At 42.1% G+C, this 20,696-nt stretch overlaps 2 long non-coding RNA genes across 3 annotated transcripts; one reads left to right on the top strand and one right to left on the bottom strand.

Annotated features, from left to right (window-relative positions):
* Nucleotides 1-5,773: 5,773 nt before the first annotated feature.
* LOC138755613 (uncharacterized) lies at nucleotides 5,774-8,391 on the bottom strand. 2 transcript variants are annotated; one of them, XR_011352421.1, is made up of 3 exons: nucleotides 8,282-8,391; nucleotides 6,144-6,265; nucleotides 5,774-5,992 (listed from the first exon to the last, which is right to left on the bottom strand). It is a non-coding gene; the product is annotated as an uncharacterized lncRNA (long non-coding RNA). The 2 variants fall into 2 exon arrangements; XR_011352420.1 differs by having other exon boundaries at nucleotides 6,193-6,265.
* An 85-nt stretch (nucleotides 8,392-8,476) lies between these two features.
* LOC138755615 (uncharacterized) lies at nucleotides 8,477-20,383 on the top strand. The gene is made up of 3 exons (XR_011352422.1): nucleotides 8,477-8,564; nucleotides 18,807-18,908; nucleotides 20,105-20,383. It is a non-coding gene; the product is annotated as an uncharacterized lncRNA (long non-coding RNA).
* Nucleotides 20,384-20,696: the final 313 nt, after the last annotated feature.

Raw genomic sequence — 20,696 nt, 5'->3', positions numbered from 1 at the left:
TAAACAAACTGACTGTGCAATACAGAAAATAAAATTCAGTAATATTCAGATTGTTGGTGGAGGGGGAGCACTTGTTCCTGAACCTGGTGGGAGGAGTCTTATGGCACCAGTACCTCTTTCCTGACAGCAGCAGCGAGATTAGAGTATTTCCTGGGAGGGGTGTAGATCCTTGGTAACTACTGCTGCTCTGCAATGGCAGTGTTCCATGTAGATTTTCTTTATGATGGGGAGAGGGGGCTAAATATGTAGCCCTGTGGTGCTTCAGTTCTGATGGAGATTGTGGAGGAGGTGTGGAAAGCTGGAAATTGCTGTTTTTCTCCTCCACTCTTCATCATATCCTCTATTTTTTCTCTTCCTGATGACCAAGAATTTGGCCATGAACCAACTGTAAAGCAAGAAAAAGCTACCCCGTCACATCCCAAAACATACAGCCAACTTTCTCCCACACACTTCCTTGCGCTCTGTACCAAGGTGAAAAACTACTAATTTAACTCTGCAAAGGATAACGTATCATTTCCTGCACAGATGCAATGGTAGGATGAAGACAGTGAGGCATTATCAATATCCTACAGTCCTCTGGAATGAAAATCAACCAAAATTACCTTGTCAAAGTGCTCAGGTGCAAAATATTGGTTATCCATCTTTATCTCCAATGGACACTGTGAGACCTGCTGAGATCCTCCTGCACTTTTGTGTATTTACAACAATCACGGCATCTGAGCCATTCTTGTTTCACAAAATAGATTAAGGCCACTAATGCAGCTCAAGCCACAGAGGCAAGGGTGACCAGCCCCAGCTCTGGAGCTGCTGTGTTGCCTGGAGGATATGGGAGATCTAGTTGTTACTTCTTTGGAGATGTTAAGTTTTAAATGGCATTGCTCCCAAATGAAGTGTACTTGCTCTTCATCCCTCCTCCATTTATTTTCTCCACTGCCCCTCTCCTGTGGCTCCCTATCAGGCAGGATGCTGTGTGGAACAGCCACTGATGTATCTAAAACGCCAATCAAATAGAATGGCTGAAAGACATAACTTCAGATTGTTAACCCCTATCAAGCACTGCTTGTATCTCCAATCAATAAACAAAGCCCTCTAGAACAAAATAAATAGCTCAATCCCAAACAAACCTACATTTGTGAAGATCATTGATGTGCTCACAGCTGGCCATTACTTCTATAAGTAGCCTTTGGGATTTGGCCAGCAAGATCTGCCGTGACGTTTCAAAACTGAGAGGTTCCTTCACAACTTGTTACCCTGACTGGAATATGTCTCCTTTATCTAGTTTGCCCTGAATGTTGTAGAATGGCCCTGAAACTGAAAGAAGAACTTTAAGATTTACTGCACCACATTTCAAATTTCATTTAAGAAATAAAACTGATGGGACTGAATCATGAGAACTCCAGGATGATTAAAGAGCACATCAATGTTCACAAAGTGAGCAGGGAAGTATCTGCTGTTATGAAAGGAAAGGAAAAGTTAGAATCCCTCAAATCAATCTCAATAAGTATTTTATCATTTCTGCCATGAAAACAACTTGGTCACAAGAAGGAATTTCAAAGAAATACAACAAGGAGCTTAATGGCCAGTATATTTGTGCATTTGTCAAAATCTAAATTGTCTTGGACTTTTTCTAGAAAGGATGATAACAAAAGTGAGTCTTATTTACAGATTAGAGATTTTTTGCGATCTCAATTACATACATTTCCTAAGAGTTTGATAAGAATTTAATAGATGTAATTTTTAATATGCAATCTTTTTTCAATGGTTCAATAGCTAACATTTATGACATGTTGTTGGGAATAAGAGGGGCTCCCTTAGATAAAATTTTTAAAAGTCAGTGAACAGGAACTACAGTTTTGAATCTTTAAAGAAACTTAGAATGTAATTTTTAAATTGGTTAATGTCTCATCTTTCTGTGCTTGCCACTCCCTCCTACAATTTAAAGTAGTACATAGGGCCCACATAAAGTCAAACTATCTCGTTTTTATGTGGATGTATTTCCTCATTGTGATAGATGCAACAATGGAGATGTTTCACTAATGTATATGTTTTGGATATGTTCGAGCCTTGGGAAATACTGGAAGTATTTCAAATGTTTTCTGTATGTTTTAAAGTAAATCCTTTAACTAGCTTGTTTGGTATTATTGGAAAGAGATGCATAGCTTTAACAGCATCTGATTTGCATGTATTAACTTTTATTTCTCTTATGGTGAGGTGGGCAGTGCTGCTTAGAGAAGGATGTTGCTTTGCCTACTCACCCTCAATGGTTACATGAAGTTATATCATGTTTAAATTTATAGAAGATTTGATGCTCAATATCCAATTTTTATTTAAAGTTTAAAACACTGTGGGAAACCTTTTTGAATTACTTTCAAAATCTCTGATTTGGTATTAATGGAGAAGTATTGGCTAATAAGGAAATTTATCACTGTGACAGAGATTTTCTTTTCTTTCTTTACCAAACAGCTTCGGTTTTGGTAGTGGGATTAGATTTACTTTCATAATAAAATATTACTAGAATAAAATTTGCTTGATTAAGAATGCGGGGTGCTGTGGATGAAATAGTATGATCTGAGTGTAATGTATTCTGTGATCTTTTATTTTTTTGACTTTTAATATGCATTGTTATCTACCCTGTATTTTTTAATGTGGAATTTCAATAAACATATTGAAAAAGAAAGATAATGAAAGTGCTCCTGTTCATGGACTGAAAATTATTATAATAATCAAAGTGATCATTACCTTTCTTAACCACAGTAAAACCATTACTTCACAATATTTACAGGTTCTTCCTGCTGACTGAGAGGAACATTTTTTCATATTCCACTAGGGAACTCTGAATGCTGTGAAGTAATTGAACCAATGATATAGTTGATGAAATAGGCCTGTCCCGATTATTAGGTTTGCATGTTCTTTCATTCTTCCCAATCAGTGAGATACTGTAGTCTCACATCAGACTTGATCAGGCTAGCAAAGAAAGCATTCTATTGATTTTGTGCCAACTTTTGTAAACACATTGTCTGAAGAAAGTTATGATGAGGTATTTTGAAAAGTAATCTACTTAACGTACCCCAAAGATTCTGACAGAATAAGTTCATATTACCCACTTAGAAAACCAAATGATGCTTGACGCTGAACTTTCAGTAGAATCTGTCCACTCAGTATGATTGGAAAGGTCAACAACCTGGAAGTTACATCAATTGAATTTGCTACCCTTCACTAAGAAGTCTGAAGCTAAAGAGACATCCTGAACACCCAGTCTTCAATCACATTGAGAAACCATCTCTTTTTCAAATGAGCAGAGTTAAGCATGGAAGGAGTTAGATGCTTTGATCTTATTGCAAGGTTCATATCTCAATTGAGAGTGAAAGCATAAAGTTCCAAAAAGGAAGGGAATAGTTAAAACCCCATTTTTGAATAATATATCAGAATGGACATCAAAGAAACTCAAGTCTTTTATAAGATACGCACTGTAAATGATAAAAGAACAATTAAGTGAAGAGAAAAACCAATCAAGATGAAGAGGCCATAGCTTAGGGCTTAAATGAATATTTTCTTTCTGCTTTCATACAATCAGATGATAATAAATTTTAACTTGAGAAGATGCACTGACAATTCAGAAACAAAGGAGGAGATGAGCAGAATTTGATTTGAGCTCTTCTGCAGCAGTCTTCACCACTCAAAGCTACTATTATTTGGGATTTTATCATCTAATAAGTGAAGGTCCCCTGTGTTGATGTTAGAAACACTGTTCTTCTTGATATTTACTATTGGCCTGGGCATGCATACAGGGCAAGATTTCTAGGTTTACAGATACAAGATTTAGAAAAAATGTAAACAATTAAGAGGAAGGTACAAGTTTTCAGAGAACACTATTAATTGGCAGATAGGTAGATGAAATTTACCAAAATGTTTTTTTTTGTCAGGAAAAATTCGAAGTAATATGCAGTCTTAAAGGGGATGTAGAACCAATGAAACCTGAGGGATGTACATACATTCAACAGTCTTTGAAGTTGACAGCAGAGCCTGGAAAATGTCTAAAAATACATTAGAGACTCAGCCTTGATAATATGCAAGGAAGTAATGCTAAACTTTGATAAAAGAGCAAATAGGGTATTTTGTTCATTTCTGATCACCACACTTGGATTATAGAAGGATTTATTTGAGTGGAGGACTTTACTTGTATGCAGAGTGATAAGTAGAGTGCTTGTAATTCTTGGAGAAAAGAGAATTCAGACAAGATTTGATCGAGCTGTTGGAAGCCAAAGATGTGCAGATGTGAAGAATCTGCTTGTCGTGTTAGAAGTATTGACCAGTTAGACAACACAAGTTAAACATGATTAGAAAAGCACCCAAAGTGAGACTAGGAAATATTTATTAGCGAGTTATGAAAATTGGGAATACTCAAAGGGGGATGGGGAGGGGTGGAAACAGATTCATCAGTGATATTCAATGGATGATTATTTGAAGGGATTAAAGAAGTACATGGGTATATGGGAGAAGTGATAGATCTGAAGAGCTGGGGCAGACCAAATGAATGGACTTTCTCCTATGTCTTGCAGTGGATGGAGGTGTAGGTTGGGATTTTAAGTGACAGAGTTGAATCAATAACCAGCAAAATGATGGTTAACTTCCTTTGTGTCCAGATACAATCTAAAGCTGCAGTGAATTTAACTTTAAGAAGCATTCACAGCTCAGTTAAACAATAAGGGCTTTGTCTTATGACAGCTGATGCCATACCAACTGTTCAACAATTTAGCAGTTTTTTTGGAGAATGCATTCTCAAGGAGGTTGATGTAATTTATTTATTATCCTTCATCTCATGAACAATTTCCCATCAGCTCTCTCTTTCACAAGGTCCATCGCTGACTCTTCTCTTCCTGTCTCAACTTCTCTATCTCCAATGCAGAGGATAGACAAATAGCCGACATCCATGATGAATCCACAGATTCCCATAGCTATCTTGATTTCCAATTATTGTTTCCACACTAATTTACATAAAGGGTCTTCCTTTTATCTCATCTGTGGCATCCCTTCCACCATTGCCTCCCAATGATATCTATTCTATTTCCTGTATTTCTCATCTCAACTACAACAAAGGTAGAGGTCTCTTGTCTGACTTTCCATTCCACCAGACCCCAGAATTCAGAAAATCATCCTCTGCCACCTTCAACCACTCAAATCTTACCCTCCCCTTTTTACATTGCAAAGTTATTCTTTCTCCATCTCTCCTTTACTCCAGCACCCACCTTACTTCTCATGGCACCTACTCATGCAACAGCAGAAAAAGTAACACATCAAACACACCTTCCAGATGAAGCAACGCCTCACTGGCACTTTTCTACTCTGCGCTCAAGATGTGGTCCTTTCCACTTTGGAAACCCAAGGACAGTTTTAGTGACTGTTTTGAGGAATCCTTCCTTTTATTCTCTGGGTGATCTTGACCTTACAGTTGCCTGTAACTTTAATGCCCAGCCCACTCTCTTTTATTTTCTTGAAGTAGAGTACCTCATTGTCCATGTATGCACATTATAACCATTGGGAATCAACATGAACAGTTGAATTCCTGGTATCCAGCATCTCTGGTGATTGGTAGATGCTGGATAAGTGAATTTGCCAGTTACTTGAGATTATGTGTTGCGTGGATTGGTGAACTGACCGCTAAGAGTGCCAATTTTAAACTTCTGTACTTTTTACCTATTTATTTTCCATGATTATCTGGTTGTTTCCGGATAGCAGGGATTTTACTGTATACAATGATCACACATTATCAGCCTTTTCAGTTTTATCAAAACTGACCAGTTCTGCTGAAAGATTTAATATTTAATATTAAGTCAGTTTTGCTCTCTCCAGAGATGCTTCCTGACTTGCTGAGTATTTTCATCATTTCTTTTGATTCATATTTCCAGGTACTCCAATGCTCTGTATCTCAGTTTCAGCATTATTGTTTTCTCTCTTTCCTTCATCCTCATTCATTTCCTTCCATCAACCTCTTCTGTGGATAAGATTTGTTCCAAAGTCCAGTAAAATGTCAGCCATATTATAAGTCATCAATAGAAAAATAAAACATACTTAAAAGATATTAACATTTTTGTTTTCCTCAGAAATCTTGGACAGATCTCTTAATGTGCAAAAGCTGTTGTTACCTGGAACCTGGTATCTTTCATGCAACGATGAACTTCCTACACAACATACCTATGAATTTCTTTACTTTGTGCAGAAAGATAGACCACCAATGATGTGAAGCGACATAACCTCAGCAATACAACTGGAAAGCAAAGGAAATGGCAAATTAATTGCTGTGCATACCATTCTAAAACCATAAAATTATGGTTGAGTATTTGAAATTCTGCCAGGAAATAAACAATACCCCTTTGTAACATTGGTTTTACTGTCCTCACTGTAAAACATCATGTACTATCATTCAATAAAGGTTCCAACTTCCCAATTTATATTCCCATGTTACTAATACTCACACGACCTCAATCTAATCTTTACAATTTTCACATTGTGAGGTTAAACTAAACTAATCAAAGAAAGCTGTGGATCATCTCAGCTCTGGGTACACATCATGAAAGCCTGGAGAATGTATACAATTAGAAACATTTAAAATGTTATGCTGGCAAAATTCCAAGTACTCAATCATAATTACATAGTTTTGGAAAGATGTTTAGTGTAGCACTACAATTGTTCATGATCAGTGTATCAACCTTTAAGTCAGCATGCCTGATTCCTCATTTAAACACAGAAGCCTCATACGAGGTTTTTCAGCATGGATATAGGCCCTTTGGCCTATCTTGTCCATGCTGACCAAGTTGTCTACCCAAACCAATCCCATTTGCCTGCTTTTGGCCCACACCGTTCAAACTTTTTTTCTTTCCATATATTGTCTAAATGTCCTTTAAACATCACAATTATACCTGCACTCGTTACTACCTTTGACAATCCATTTCATGTATCCAACACCCTCTGAGTTAAAAACATACCACTCTCACCTTCAATCTATACATTCCAATTTTAGGTTCCCTTTTCCTGGGAAAAGGACGATATTTTGTCCTTGGTGCGTTTCAATTGATCTTGTCCATGCCCCTCATTATTTTATAAATCTCAGTCTCCTATGCTCCAGGGAGAAAAGTTTCAGGCTATCCAGCCTCTTTTTATAAATCAAGCCCACCAGACCAAGCAACATCCTCATGAATCTTTTCTGGACTCTTTCCAGTTTAATGATGTATTCCCTGTAGCAGGATGGCCAGAACTGTACACCCTACTTCAAGTGTAATTTCACCATTATATTGTACAGTTACAACATGATGTTCCTGGTCCAGATTTCAATGCCCTAACAGATGAAGCTAGCATGAGAAATCCTTTTTCACCTCCCTGTCTCTCTGTAGGTTTTCACTTTTATGAAACTCCAGACATATACCCCTTTGTCTATCTGATCTACAACACTTTTCAGGTGTTCATCATTCATTGTGCAAGCCCTGTCCTGATTTAACCTACCAAAGTGCAACATTTTATACTTCTCTGAGTTAAATTCAATCTGTCATACCTTGGACCACTTTCCATGTTCACCTAGATCGTGGTATATTATCAATGAACCTTCTTCACGGTTGACTCTACTGCCAATTTGGCGCCACGTGCAAATGTACTAAACATTGTCATCCTAGATGAGAATATGAATGACAAACTTCTGTGGACCCAGAACTGATCCTTGTGGGACACCACTGGTCACAGCCCTTCAATACACCTTCTTACTCTTACCATCAAACCAATTCTGCGCACAATTTCCAGGTCCCTCGGGACCCCACATGATCAGCCTACTTTGCAGAATCTTGTTAAAGTTCTTGCAAAGCTCCATGTAGACAATATCTACCACTCTGTCCTCTTACACAATCTTCCTTGATTACTTCTCCAAAAAATTCAAATTCCTGAAACACCATTTTCCACACCCAAAGCTATGCTGACCATATTAGTTAGGTCTTAATATATTCATGAATTGAAGAGGTTTTTAGAAGCATGATCTGTTCCACCCAATTGGTAGATTTTCCTCCAGATTCTCACTCAAAAAAGATAGATCCAAGTGCTTCAAGTAAATTGCTCAGTTTGGCAAGAGGATGAAATGTAGGCCTGTACATAAGTGCACAAATCTTTACATCACATGCAAAGAAAAACATCTGAACCATTAGAACCATATAGTAAGTCCCACTTCACATGAATGTAAACATTCTGATGATTCACACACTAAAACACATCCTTTCAAGAAGCACTATTGCCTAGTCATTACAATTCAAGCGACAAAGACTGTCTGAAATACGTAGGAAGCTCTGCTGTAATTTCATATCTAAAAAAGGCTGAGCTGGGATCACTAAATAGCTTCAGTACATCATTTTGCAATCAAATATCTCAGAAGTAATTTATACTATCAATTAAGGGTATTACCAAGAGATGGCTTCACAATTGTTACCATGTCAACTGCAGAAAAAATTGAGCTACAGGGTTTAAATGCACCAGCTGGTGATGTATTTATTTGATTTGAAGGACGGTAATAGAATCACAGATGTCCAAAGGTGTGGATAGAATATAATTTAAAGATGGAAACCACTGGAATTATAGTGTTGGGTGATAGGGTGTTGATGACTTGTTGTTCATAATCTCATTATAAATTTTGTCAGTCAGCTGAAAGCTTTAGGGATTTAAATCCATAAACTAAAGCGAGAAATTACTTTCCAAACTGATAAAATATCATTTAGGAAAAGGAAGTGTTGTTCAATTTCATCTTTAAAGGAAAAATAGGTTGATTGAAATGCATATAAATAGAAGCAACTTATCACAACCACTTCTGATAGCCACAAGCGGTTTCTGGTTGTTTCAAGATATTATCTTTGTAATGTCACCAATAAAGAAGTAGTTTATTATTTCAAAGTAGATTTACACAGCAAAAACCTCTGAAACATCTGAGCACATTAAACCAGACACAAGCGAGGGTAAGCCGAACCAACCTTTTAAGGTTGTAACATTTTTTTTTAATATATGCTCATGGGATAAGCAAAGAAATCTTTAGAAATGTAAATTGAACAAAAAAAATTTGCTGAATTCATTTACGCTATTGTATCATCTGCAGAAGGGTTACAATTAAAAATTCATTCAGCTCTAATGTTTATTATATTGATACTTTTTGCTGCCATGTTTGCTTCTATTTATGGATAAATTGATGTTTTGTAACATGATTTACATAATTTTAATGCTTACTCAAGGGTTTGGGTAAACTTTTTTAAAGAACTCAATAAAATTTAAATCATTAAAATAATTCAGCTCACTAAATATAATACTTTTTTTATGTATAAAAAGTAATTGGGTGTTACATTAAATTATAATGATTAATATCCAGGGTCAGACCTGGATTGAAAGTTCAGGATCTGCTTAATCCCTAACCAGCTTGGTGAAGAAAAGTTTGGAAGTGAGCACTGTAGCTTGATTTGTTTGGTGTTGCAATACAGGATCTAGCGTTTGCATCCAGCAGGATAGTATGGAAAGATGCCAGCAACAACTAGCATTATGGATTCTCAAATTATTAGGCTGTTCACTCTCTCATAGTGAACTGGCCCCACATGTAATGCCACATGGCGGGGCAGCCATGGGAAGATGGCGCTGTCAGGGTTTCTCCCTGCCTCGAGTCTCCTGCCCAGCGCACGCCTAGGGCAGCGATTATGACATCACAATGCACAAGGTGACTGAGCTCATGCTGCTCTTAAAGGGGCGCACGCTGAATTTGAATAAAAAGAGTCATTAACGACTTTCAATGTGGTGGCTGAGTCTTTCTTGGCTGTGTCCAGCACTACATTGGTGACCCCGTTGAGCCCAGATGCCTCTCTGGTCTCAAGAACATGGATCTGCCATTGCCATCAAACTCCCCCCCCCCACCCCCTTGACCCATTGACTATGTATGTGGTTCAGGCAGGCGGAGGCGCAGTTTCAACTGAGGAATATTTCAGCAGACTCCATGATGTTCTACCATGTCATGAGTGTGCTGGACGAAGAAACGGCAGCCAGGGTGGACGATCTAATACACAAACCACCAGCCGAGGGTAAATATCCTGCCCTCAAGAACCTGCTCCTTGGCACTTTTGGGCTCTCCCCTCAGCAGCGTGCCTCCAGGCTCCTGCACATCGACGGGCTAGGGGACTGCACACCATTGGCCCTAATGGACGAGATGCTGGCACTGTCATAGGATCACAAAGCTTGTTTCCTATTCCATCAGATCTTCCTCGAGCAGATGCCCGGGGACATCCAACTACTCCTGGTGGATGAGGACTTCACAGATCCATGCCAAGTTGCTGCCCGAGCGGACACCCTCTGCCACACCAAGAGGGTGAATGAAAAGCCCTCAGTCAGGTTGCGTGACCAAGAGCCAGACGACCGCAACACTCCACCAAACACAAGCTGGAGGAGAACAATTCCACCTGGTGCCTTTACCATCAGCGCTGGGGAGCACAAGCTCGTAAATGCTGACAACCATGTGACTACCAGAGGAAACAACCCAGCCAGCCACTGTTGATGGCTGAGACAGCTGGCCACTTGGACAACCTCCTCACGTTACCAACAAGTCCATCGTCTGATGTTTCCTGGTGGACACAGGAGTGGAGCTGAGTGTCCTGCCCCCCACCACCCTCAAGACACACACCCGATCTTGTGGTACCACCCTGTGGGCAGCCAACGGTTCCATCATCAAGACCTTCGGTACCTGCAGGGCGCAGATCCAGATCGGAAAGAGAAATTCCGCTGGAAGTTTGTGTTAGCCTCAGTGGGTACTGCGTTGTTAGGGGCTGACTTCCTGAGGGCACACGGACTGTTGGTCAACATGCAGGGCAAGAGGCTGGTCAATGCTCGCACCTTCCATTCGGTTCACCTGCAGGCCTGAGATCGCCACCATTGCCACTTTCAGGGATGAGTATTCGAACGTATTCCATGAATTCCCTGCGATCCTTCAACCAAGATTCAGTGCCACCTTACCCCAGCACGGAGTACATCACCATATATCCATGCAGGGCCTCCCACTGCACACCAAGCCCAGACAACTTCCACTTGAGATGCTGCAGCTGGCAAAGGAGGAGTTTTCCCGGCTGCAGTAGTTGGGGATCATCCGTCGTTCAGACAGCGCCTGGGCATCCCCTATCCAGTCCCCAAATCCTCTGGGGGCTGAAGACCCTGCGGCGATTACTGGCATTTGAACAACTCGACCACACTAGACACCCGGATCCACACTTTCAAGACTTCTCGGCCAATCTCCATGCCGCACAAGTCTTCTTCAATGTCAATCTGGTGCGGGGGTATCATCAGATCCCGGTCCACCCCGAGGACATCAGCAAAACGGTGATTATCATCCCCTTTGGCCTCTTTGAATTCCTGTGTATGCCTTTCGGCCTCAAGAAAATGGCCCAGACTTTTCAGCACCTCATGGACACAGTGGGTAGGGACTTAGTGTTTATCTACCTGGACAATATCCTTATCGCCAGCCTCAACCACAAAGAGCAAAAGGCCCACCTCCGTACCCTGTTTGCTGAACTGGCAGAGTTTGGCCTCGTGTTCAATGTGGTCAAGTGCCAGTTCAGCAAGCGGACGCTACAGTTCCTGGGGCACACCATCTTGGCAGCAGGTGCTGCCCCTGCGTCAGAGAAGGTCATGGCCCTCCAGCGGTTCCCCAAGTCAATCACCCTCAATGGCCTGCAGGAGTTCGTGGGGATGGTGATTTTTAATCATCGGTTCATCCCAGGCACCGCCCATATCATACAACCACTGTTCATGTTGATCACCACTAAGGAGAAAATCCTGACCTGGTCGGAAGAGGCAGAGACCACTTTTGCCGCAACAAAAAAGGCCTTCATCAACACATGTCTATTGGTGCACCCACGCCCGGAGGCAAACATGGCGCTCTCGGTGGACACCTCAGCCATGGCGGTAGGGGGCGTACTCGAGCAGTGGCTCAATGGACAGTAGCACCCACAGGCCTTCTTTAGCAAACAGCTGCACGCACCGGAATTCAAGTACAGCGCATTAGAGTGGGAGCTCCTGGCGCTGTAACTGGCCATCTGGCACTTTCAATGCTTTCTGGAGGGCAGGCCCTTCATGGTGTTCTCAGATCACAAGCCCCTCACAAAAACACTCGCGATGACCAAAGATCCGTGATCGGCTCGCCAGCAACATCACCTCTCCTACGTGTTGGATTTCACCACCGACATCTGGCACAGGGCAGGCAAAGACAACGTCGTGGTGGATGTGCTCTCTCATCCGTTGATCAACGCTCTCACCCCTGGCCTTGACTACACACAGTTGGCACAGGCCCAAAAGCTGGACACAGAGACACAGGCTCTCCGGACCACCATCTCTTGCCTCGAGCTCCAGGACATTCAGTTGCCCAACAGCCCGGACATACTGCTATGCGACGTCTCCACTGGCTCACTGCGCCCAGTAGTCCCACTGCAGTGGAGGTTCAGGTTTTTCAGCTTAATCCATAACCTAGCCCACCCCTCGGTGAAGACTTCGGTGTGAATGGTGGCAGAGCGGTTTGTGTGTCATGGGCTCAAAAAGGAGGTGGCCGAGATGGCAAGGAACTGCACCAGGTGCCAGGCCTCCAAGGTCCACCGGCATACGCAGGCCCCAATCCAGCAATTCGACCTGTTGTGGAGATTTCAGCAAATCCACGTTGACAACATAGTCCCCATGCCAGTGTCCAGAGAAGCACGCTACCTTCTTATAATAGTCGATCGGATCACAAGATGGCCGGAGGCCGTTCCCATCAAAGAGGCTCTGCAGAGACGTGCGTCAGGAAACTAGTCAGTCATTGGATCGCTAGGTTTGGAGTCCCATTGCACATCACCAGTGACAGGGGTGCCCAGTTCACCTCTGCGCTCTGGGCTCAGTTGGCGAACCTCCTGGTGGGGGGGGGGTTAAACTCCACCACACCACAGCCTACCACCTGCAAGGAAATGGTTTGGTGGAGAGGTTTCATTGTCATATGAAATATGTCCTCACCTCACCGGCCCAGGCTGGACAGACGAACTCCCTGGGTCCTCATTGGCATCAGAACAGCACCCAAGGAGGACCTACAGGATTCTTCTGTGGAACTGGTCTATGGTGCGCTGTTCTCCCTGCCCGGTGGGTTCTTTGGCCCGGAGCCCAATGTCATGTCCGAGCACGCGAACCTTTTGGTAAATCTCCATAAGAAACTATCCTCGCTAGTTCCCCTCCCTGCCTCCCTCGCATCATGGTGTCCGGCCAACACATCGTCCCAAAGAGCTGGATTCGGCGGAATTTGTATTTGTTCGGCGCTGCCACAACACCCGTACGAAGGTCCATACAAGGTCCTCCAGCGGTCCGGTAGGACTTTCACTTTGGATATGGGGGTAAAGACGAACTTTTCACCATGGACTGTTTGAAGGCCATGCACTTAAACATATCACGGCCAGTGCAGACGGCCATGCCCAAATGCCAGGGCCGCCCGCCCAAGCGGCGGGACGTGTAGCTGGTTCTAGGAGGGTTGTGTTGTGCGCACTCTTTCATGGCAAACCGGCCCCGCATGTAAAGCCACGTGGCGGGGCAGCCATGGGATGGTGGCGCTGTCATCTCCCTGCCTCAAGTCTCCTGCCCAGCGTGCGTCTGGGGCAGCGATTATGATGTCACAATGCATGAGGTGACTGAGTTCCTGCTGCCCTTAAAGGGGCGCACGCTGAATTTGAATAAAAATAGTCATTAATGACTTTCATTGTGGTGGCTGAGTCTTTCTTGGCTGTGTCCAGCACTACAAGGCAGCATTTAAATATAAGCAGTTTTGATTTTCAAAAAAAAAGTTTAAAGTGATTTGTTTCCATAATTTCGCACTTTAATTTTCACCTTTGGAGTAGGGTACCTTGATTTAAGGCTGATGGAACTATCTGCCACAAGTGGCCACTGAGATGGAGATGACAGACTTGGATTTCCGGCAGTGCGATTCCTACCCTATCCTGTACCAAAAGAATTTCAACCCTTTTACAGTGACCGAGCAGGAGCTACTTTGATTTTGCTCCTTCAGATTAAATAATTTGAAAGGAAATTAGGCAAATATTTGAAACAGAGATCAGAAATGGAAACAATAAATAGTGAAGAATAGATAATGCTCAAGAGCTGCAGCTGGGCAAGAGTACTGGAACATAAATGAGAGGCCAAATGGCCTGTATGTACCCATAATTCCAAAATTCTTTTGATATAATAAGTCAATAGTAATTCATAAACTTTCTTTAACCAAAGTACCAGGGATGAGCCTTTTGCATAAATATTCTGTTTCTAACCATTTATGGACCCTGTCCAATTGTCTACCATTCATGTTATCTGCTCTTCTATTTCATATCATTATATATTTTTAAATTTTGACATACAGCATGGTAACAGGCTCTTTCAGCCCACAAGTCTGTGCTGCCCAATGACCTACACCGTCAGAGGAAACTGGACCACCTGGAGGAAATCTACACAGACACGGGGAGAATGTACAAACTTCAAATAGAGAGAGTGGGATTCAAACCCAGGTCCTGGTCACTGGCGTTGTAACAGTGTTGCGCTAACCTCTACGCTAACCATGCTATCCTGATCATTAATGCTTTGCCTGTGAGCCATTTTTGGAACTAACCTCATATCCCTTGGCCCATTAACATCCATCGACTGACCTTTGTCTTAAATATACTCAGCAACTGAGCCTTGATATCTTTCTGGTTAGACTAGTGGTTTTCAAACTGTTCCCCTTAGTTCACATTCCACTTTAAGCATTCTCTCTGCCATAAGTGTTCTGGGTTAGTAAGGGATTGCTTCAGGTGGTATTTGCAAAAAGGTTTGAAAACCACTGTTTTAATCATATCTAATTGACTCGTTATGTGCATGGTTTCATAACTCCAAAGGAAATGGGCCAATGACAAATTTTCTCAAGCAAAATATTTCAGTAACAATTGGGTCTGGAGCAATGGTTCAGAACCTTCCCTTCCCACTCACATACCACTTAAGCAATCCCTTACCAATCACAGAGCACCGATGACATAGGGATTACTTAAAGTGGTATGTGAATTTAGAGGGGCAGTTTGAAAACCAATGGGTTAGACAATACCAAATTCACCATCTTCTGGGTGAAGACATTTCTTCTCATCTCAGTGTTGAATGGCTGATCACTTACTTTGTGATTGTAACATAAGATTTGGACTTCCCAAAATTTATTTTTTGCTAGATATTTCCCTCCTGATCTGGAAAAGGTCCTAAACTAAAAACATTGACTGTCCATTTCTCTCATGGATGCTACCTGACCTGCTGAGTCAGGTCATAGTTTGTTACAGTAACCTGAAGTCTTCAGAAGGTCGGTCCTACAGTCTGATATCTTTCTTTGTAGAATTGGTAGTAATCACTAAATAAATAAATTGTGCAAAAGTAATAAGATCAATTTTTATTTCTGGAAATATTAAATTGAAGGGCAGCTTCGGTTGAAATTATCACAATCATTTTGTCTTTTTGTGTTCCTCATTCACAACCTACCAGACATGTCATTATTGCATGAACATCAGGGATTGGAGGGGACATATTTTCTCTAGGAACTACCAGTAAGTGAGTTGCATTTCGCACCATACCAGGAACTTCCAACTTAAAGGGGGCAGAAAACAAAATATTACTGTGTGGTCTTTCCATTAACTTACAATTATTCATTCATGATGGGAGATTATTTAAGTCTGATAACAACTTTTATATGTCAAGTGTTCTTCAAATCCCTGCATGCTTCCCTTCGGTCTGGGTGTTTTTCCTAAACTGAAGTGTACAATGGTAAATCTTAAGCCCAAATCTCTATCAGAACTTGTAACTAAATGTGGTTGTAGCTTGCGCGCTACATGAAGTGTGGAGTGAGAATGACACACACACAATCGAGCCGAGGTTGAAGACTGATTTTCACTCCCTGCTTCTGATGACAGGAGTGATGTCATTGCAGAGCCGGCATCCAAATGGCTGACGTACCTGCCATTGCCCGCTGTTTTCTTGCTGTACGGGAGGAAATGCAGAACGATGGTTGTTCGTCCCTGAAGGGCCCTTGTGATCACTGCGTTCGCTGACTATTTTGTGAGTTGGGTTGCAACTTAGTTCGTGGGCTGCAGCATGACCCCCTCCCCCTCCCCCACCAGCCCAGAACCAGCAAATCAGTGTGTCAGTTGCCGCTTTGGATAGCCTACCTCTGTATCACAGGGGCTGAGTCCCAACTGGCTGGCTAGGTCGGTTTCAGGCAGTTGAGGGTGAAGGTTTTCTCTTTGCTGGCAATGTCCAATACACACGTTGATCCATTGTGCCTGACAACTCTGTATGGCCCCTTGTAAGTTGGCAGTAAAGTCCTGGATTTGGGGCATAGGGCATCAGTCTGGTGTGGTGGCCTCATTGAAGATTCTGTAAACACCACATGGCCTCTATCCTCCTCCTTCCTTCGGGACCACATGCAGGAGGGAGGCCCAGGGGCTGTCCAATCTCCACACCATCCCCAACTCCTTCATTTTCATAAATTCCTCTTTGGCAAGGGCAAGTTTCTTGGGAAGGGAAGGTGATGTGCCCTGGCGTGGAGCCCTCGGAAAGGATGTGGTGCCTTACCCCATGGTTTGGTTCCACAGAGGAGAATTGTGGCACCATGATTGCAGGGAATTCTGCCAGGATGTGTGTGTAGCCATTGTCAGACAGCATGACGGAGTTGAGGAGGGGGCCAGTAGATTGGCTTCCCCAGGAATATCATCTGAAATGTTCTGGCATGTACCAAACACTGCCCTTTTAAGTCTACCACAAGCAGTGGGTGAGGAAACTGGCTCCCAAGAGTGGTTGAGCCACAGCTATGACAGTAAAAGTCCACTTAAATCAGTGGCCAGCAAATCGCAGAGGAACAGTGCAGGTGTTGTAAGTTCGTATAGAAGTGCTGGGCCCAGCTTGGTGTTTCGGGTTCTGTAGGCCCTGGGGGCAAGGACAGGTGTCCTCAAGGAACCACCTTGATGACCGAGAGACCCATACATGGAGGAGGCTGTCATGTTGGCCAACTGATAAGCCATTAATGACGGTTGGCCATGGCATTTCCCAGAAATGCGCAGGGTGGGTGGCATCGATGGGCCCCTGCACCCCATAGTTGATGACAATGGCAATATAGATGGGTGGGGGGGGTCCACTTGGCTCTCTGTCTTGGTCTTGGTCTGTCTTGGTCGGGGCTTGGCAATCTATTCTACCAAGAGTCTGTTTTCTTTCTTCACTCGGGTCGCTGAAGTTCTCATCGGCAAGCAAGAGTCAGATATCCTCGGGCAGCTGCTCCAGGAAAATCTGCTCAAAGAGCAGGCAAGACCTGTGCCCCTTGGTGAGTGCAAGCATCTCGCTCATGAGCATGGGTGGGATCCTGTCCCCCAAACCATCCAAGTGCAGCAGATGGGTAGCGCGCTCACACCGAGATAGCCTGAAAGTGTGGGTTAGTAGCTCTTCAAGGGCACCGAATTTGCCTTGCTCCTGAGGCTGCCGTAGGAAATCAACAACCCTCACTGTTGTGGTCTGATTGAGCAAGCTCACTACATAATAGTAGTGGGTGTCGTCAGTGGCGATCTATCAAAGGTGGAACTGGGCCTCGGCCTGTTTGAACTGCACGAAGCTGCGACGCCCAGCACATAGCAGCTTTATTGAGACTACATGGACATCTTTGTGTCACTTATGGACATGCCGGGGTCACTTATGTAGTGTGGGTGCTACGCAAAGTGTGGAACAAGAATCTCACACACACACACACACACACACACACACACACACACACACACACACACACACACACACACACACACACACACACACACACACACACACAGTCGAGTCGAAGTCAAAGACTGATTTATTGCACTGCCTGCTCTGTTTATATTCACTTCCTGTCTCTGATGCAGCACAGGCCTCTGACTGTTTCTTGCCATGTGGGAGATGACGTAGAATGACAGTCGATCCCTGCAGGGCCCTCACAATCACTGCGTTCGCCTGCCATTTTGTGAGCCGGGTCATGATTAGTTCACAGGCTACTTCATGGTAGTCATACCTCTAACTCTCTCCCTTCTCTTAGCGGCAACACAGGACTGCCTTATGAAAGCTGTTATGACTCTTTTGAAGTGAGCTTTTACCACTTTCCATAAATACACCCCACCCACTTCATTCTCCGATTAATTTTACGGAACCAGAAGGAACTCTAGTTTTATTAATTGCAAGCCTCTAATAACACTGGACGACAAAGAATTTGCTTCTTGAACATTTTTGGGTGCTGATCACGAAAATCACCTTAAAATGTTCCTATTATGCACCGTTTTTAGATATAACCTATTTTTTGTGATTTCTTGTCATATTTTAAGACTACTTCAATCATACAAGGTACAACATGTCATTGAAAATTCATTTTCTTCATTCACCCTTGAACGTCTTCTCTGCTGATCTTGGTGCAGAGTGATAAACATGGTGAAAGATTTCACCAGGATATCACCACCGTAAAAGTAGTATTAGGGCAACTGAAATCCATCAATGCTGGCTGGCTAATGTTGGACATTGACACGAAAAGCATCAGATGCTGAGTACAAATGAAAATCAGCGCAAAACATTTTTAGGCCAGTTGAACAAAAGCAATGTATCAACATCATTATGCGATTAAACATACTAAATTCAATAAAACTTAATTTAATGTCTCTCCAACTTCCTACATGATACAACAAATCTGAAATTACTTTGGGTTGAGCAGAAGTTATATATCGTAATCCCTCATTTATTTTCAGAAAGAAAATCTTTTGAAAAAGTTTGTTGTCAAGTGTAACTTCCCAAAATCACATATTCCAAAGAAGGCATAGACCCCATCAAAGAACTGATGCTTTCAAAAGGTAAAGAACTCCAAACATTTCTCTTGTAATTCTTATGTTGATGGGGCAATGAAGAGCATGGAGCAAGATTTCTGGGTCGTCAAATCAAAGTATTATCCTATTAAAGGGTTTAATTTAAAGCATACAGAAAAATACACTCACAATTCCCTGCCCATATACTATCTGTAACAGTTGCTTTAAGGGTTAAATGTGTAATTAACAGGCTTGGATAACAAATAACCATAAAGTTGATGTTCATAGTAAAATGTCAAGATCTTAACATCCTGGCTCCTGTGCTACCCCAGCACAGACTGCATTGAATGTAGGCTGTTTCAAACAGTTACACAAAGGTTTTATAGATCCTTAACAAATGAAAACCAGTTGTTGGCCATATACCATTGCTCTGTGATGACTGCAAAGAAAACTATTACCATCTTGAACTTATATTTAAAGCAGACTTCCCATCTATTTTTAGTGGTAACATTTCCACACAAACGCATGATCAAATTATCAGCTATTTCGGACAATCAGATAAAGAAGGAGAGGATCCATATTTTTGTATGTGCAAAAATGTATCTGACAGGAAGTTTGTGAATGGTTCAGAGAAATTGCGTTATGTTTCTTCGTATTATCTTAAGAATCCTTTGAATTATTCAGTTTTTTTACTTAGTTCTTTAAACAAGATTAAAAAAACGTTTTTACAAAATAACATCTGAAAATTGATTAAGTATTTTTAACATCATAAATATTCAGGCAAAGAGAGTGTGTGTGTGTGTGTGTGTGTGTGTGAGAGTGTGGGTGTGTGTGTGTGTGTGTATGAGAGTGTGTGTGTGTGTGTGTGAGTGTGTGTGTGTGAGAGTGTGTGTGTGTGTGTGTGTGTGTGTGTGTGTGTGTGTGTGTGTGTGTGTGTGTGTGTGTGTGTGTGTGTGTGTGTGTGATTTCTGTTCATGATGTTTTCTGCTGACAGTAGTCATTGACATATCTACACCTGCCTCATGAAGAGTGTCTCTGATCTATTGGACATACCTTTGGGAATTTTTCTTCATTATGATGAAAATTTTTCTGTCATAAGTGGAGGTCTTCCTTGGAATACCAGTCCCTTTGCGATTATTGAGTTCACCAGTACACTCTTTCTTCTTAATGATGTTCCATACAGTTGAATTTGGCAATCCTAAAGTTTGGCTGATGTCTCTTACTGTTTTATTCTTGTTTTTCAGCGTCATTATGGCTTCTTTGACTTTCATTGGCACAACTCTGGTCTCATGTGGAAAAATGGCAACTACAAAGTTGATCAAAAGCTTCGAAGCAAGCCTAGCTCTCTTATACCTGCATTTAAACATACCAGAGTATTCTCAAACACCTGTGAAGCCAAATGTCCCAAACATTAAGGAGTCCTGAAATGGGGGGACTGTGTATAAAAGGTGCTGTAATTTCTCCATGGTCAAACTAAAATGTATACAAATAACCTTGAATAAAATCTGGAATGTGCATTTTAATTACATGTGAATTGTTTGATTACAAATTGAAAACTGTGGAACACAGGGGCAAATAAAGGAGAAAAAAGGGTCTTCATCCCAAATATTATGGAGGGCACTGTATATTCAAATATTTCCTGCTAGTACATGACCTGCAACATTGTAACTAAGAGTAGGTACAAGTTCCTGAGATTGTTACTGAGCTGAAAGACATTTACTGAAGAGTAAATACCACAGTTCAGTGTTCAATTAAAAAGGTCCTTAACAAAGGCAGTAATTAAAAGGTAAAAAAATGTAAAACACAAAAATCTCCAGACACCATGGTTGAAAAAAA

This window comes from Narcine bancroftii, chromosome 2, assembly GCF_036971445.1.
Source record: "Narcine bancroftii isolate sNarBan1 chromosome 2, sNarBan1.hap1, whole genome shotgun sequence".
Classification (NCBI taxonomy): Eukaryota; Metazoa; Chordata; class Chondrichthyes; order Torpediniformes; family Narcinidae; genus Narcine; species Narcine bancroftii.
This window is presented reverse-complemented; position numbering and strand designations above follow the sequence as displayed.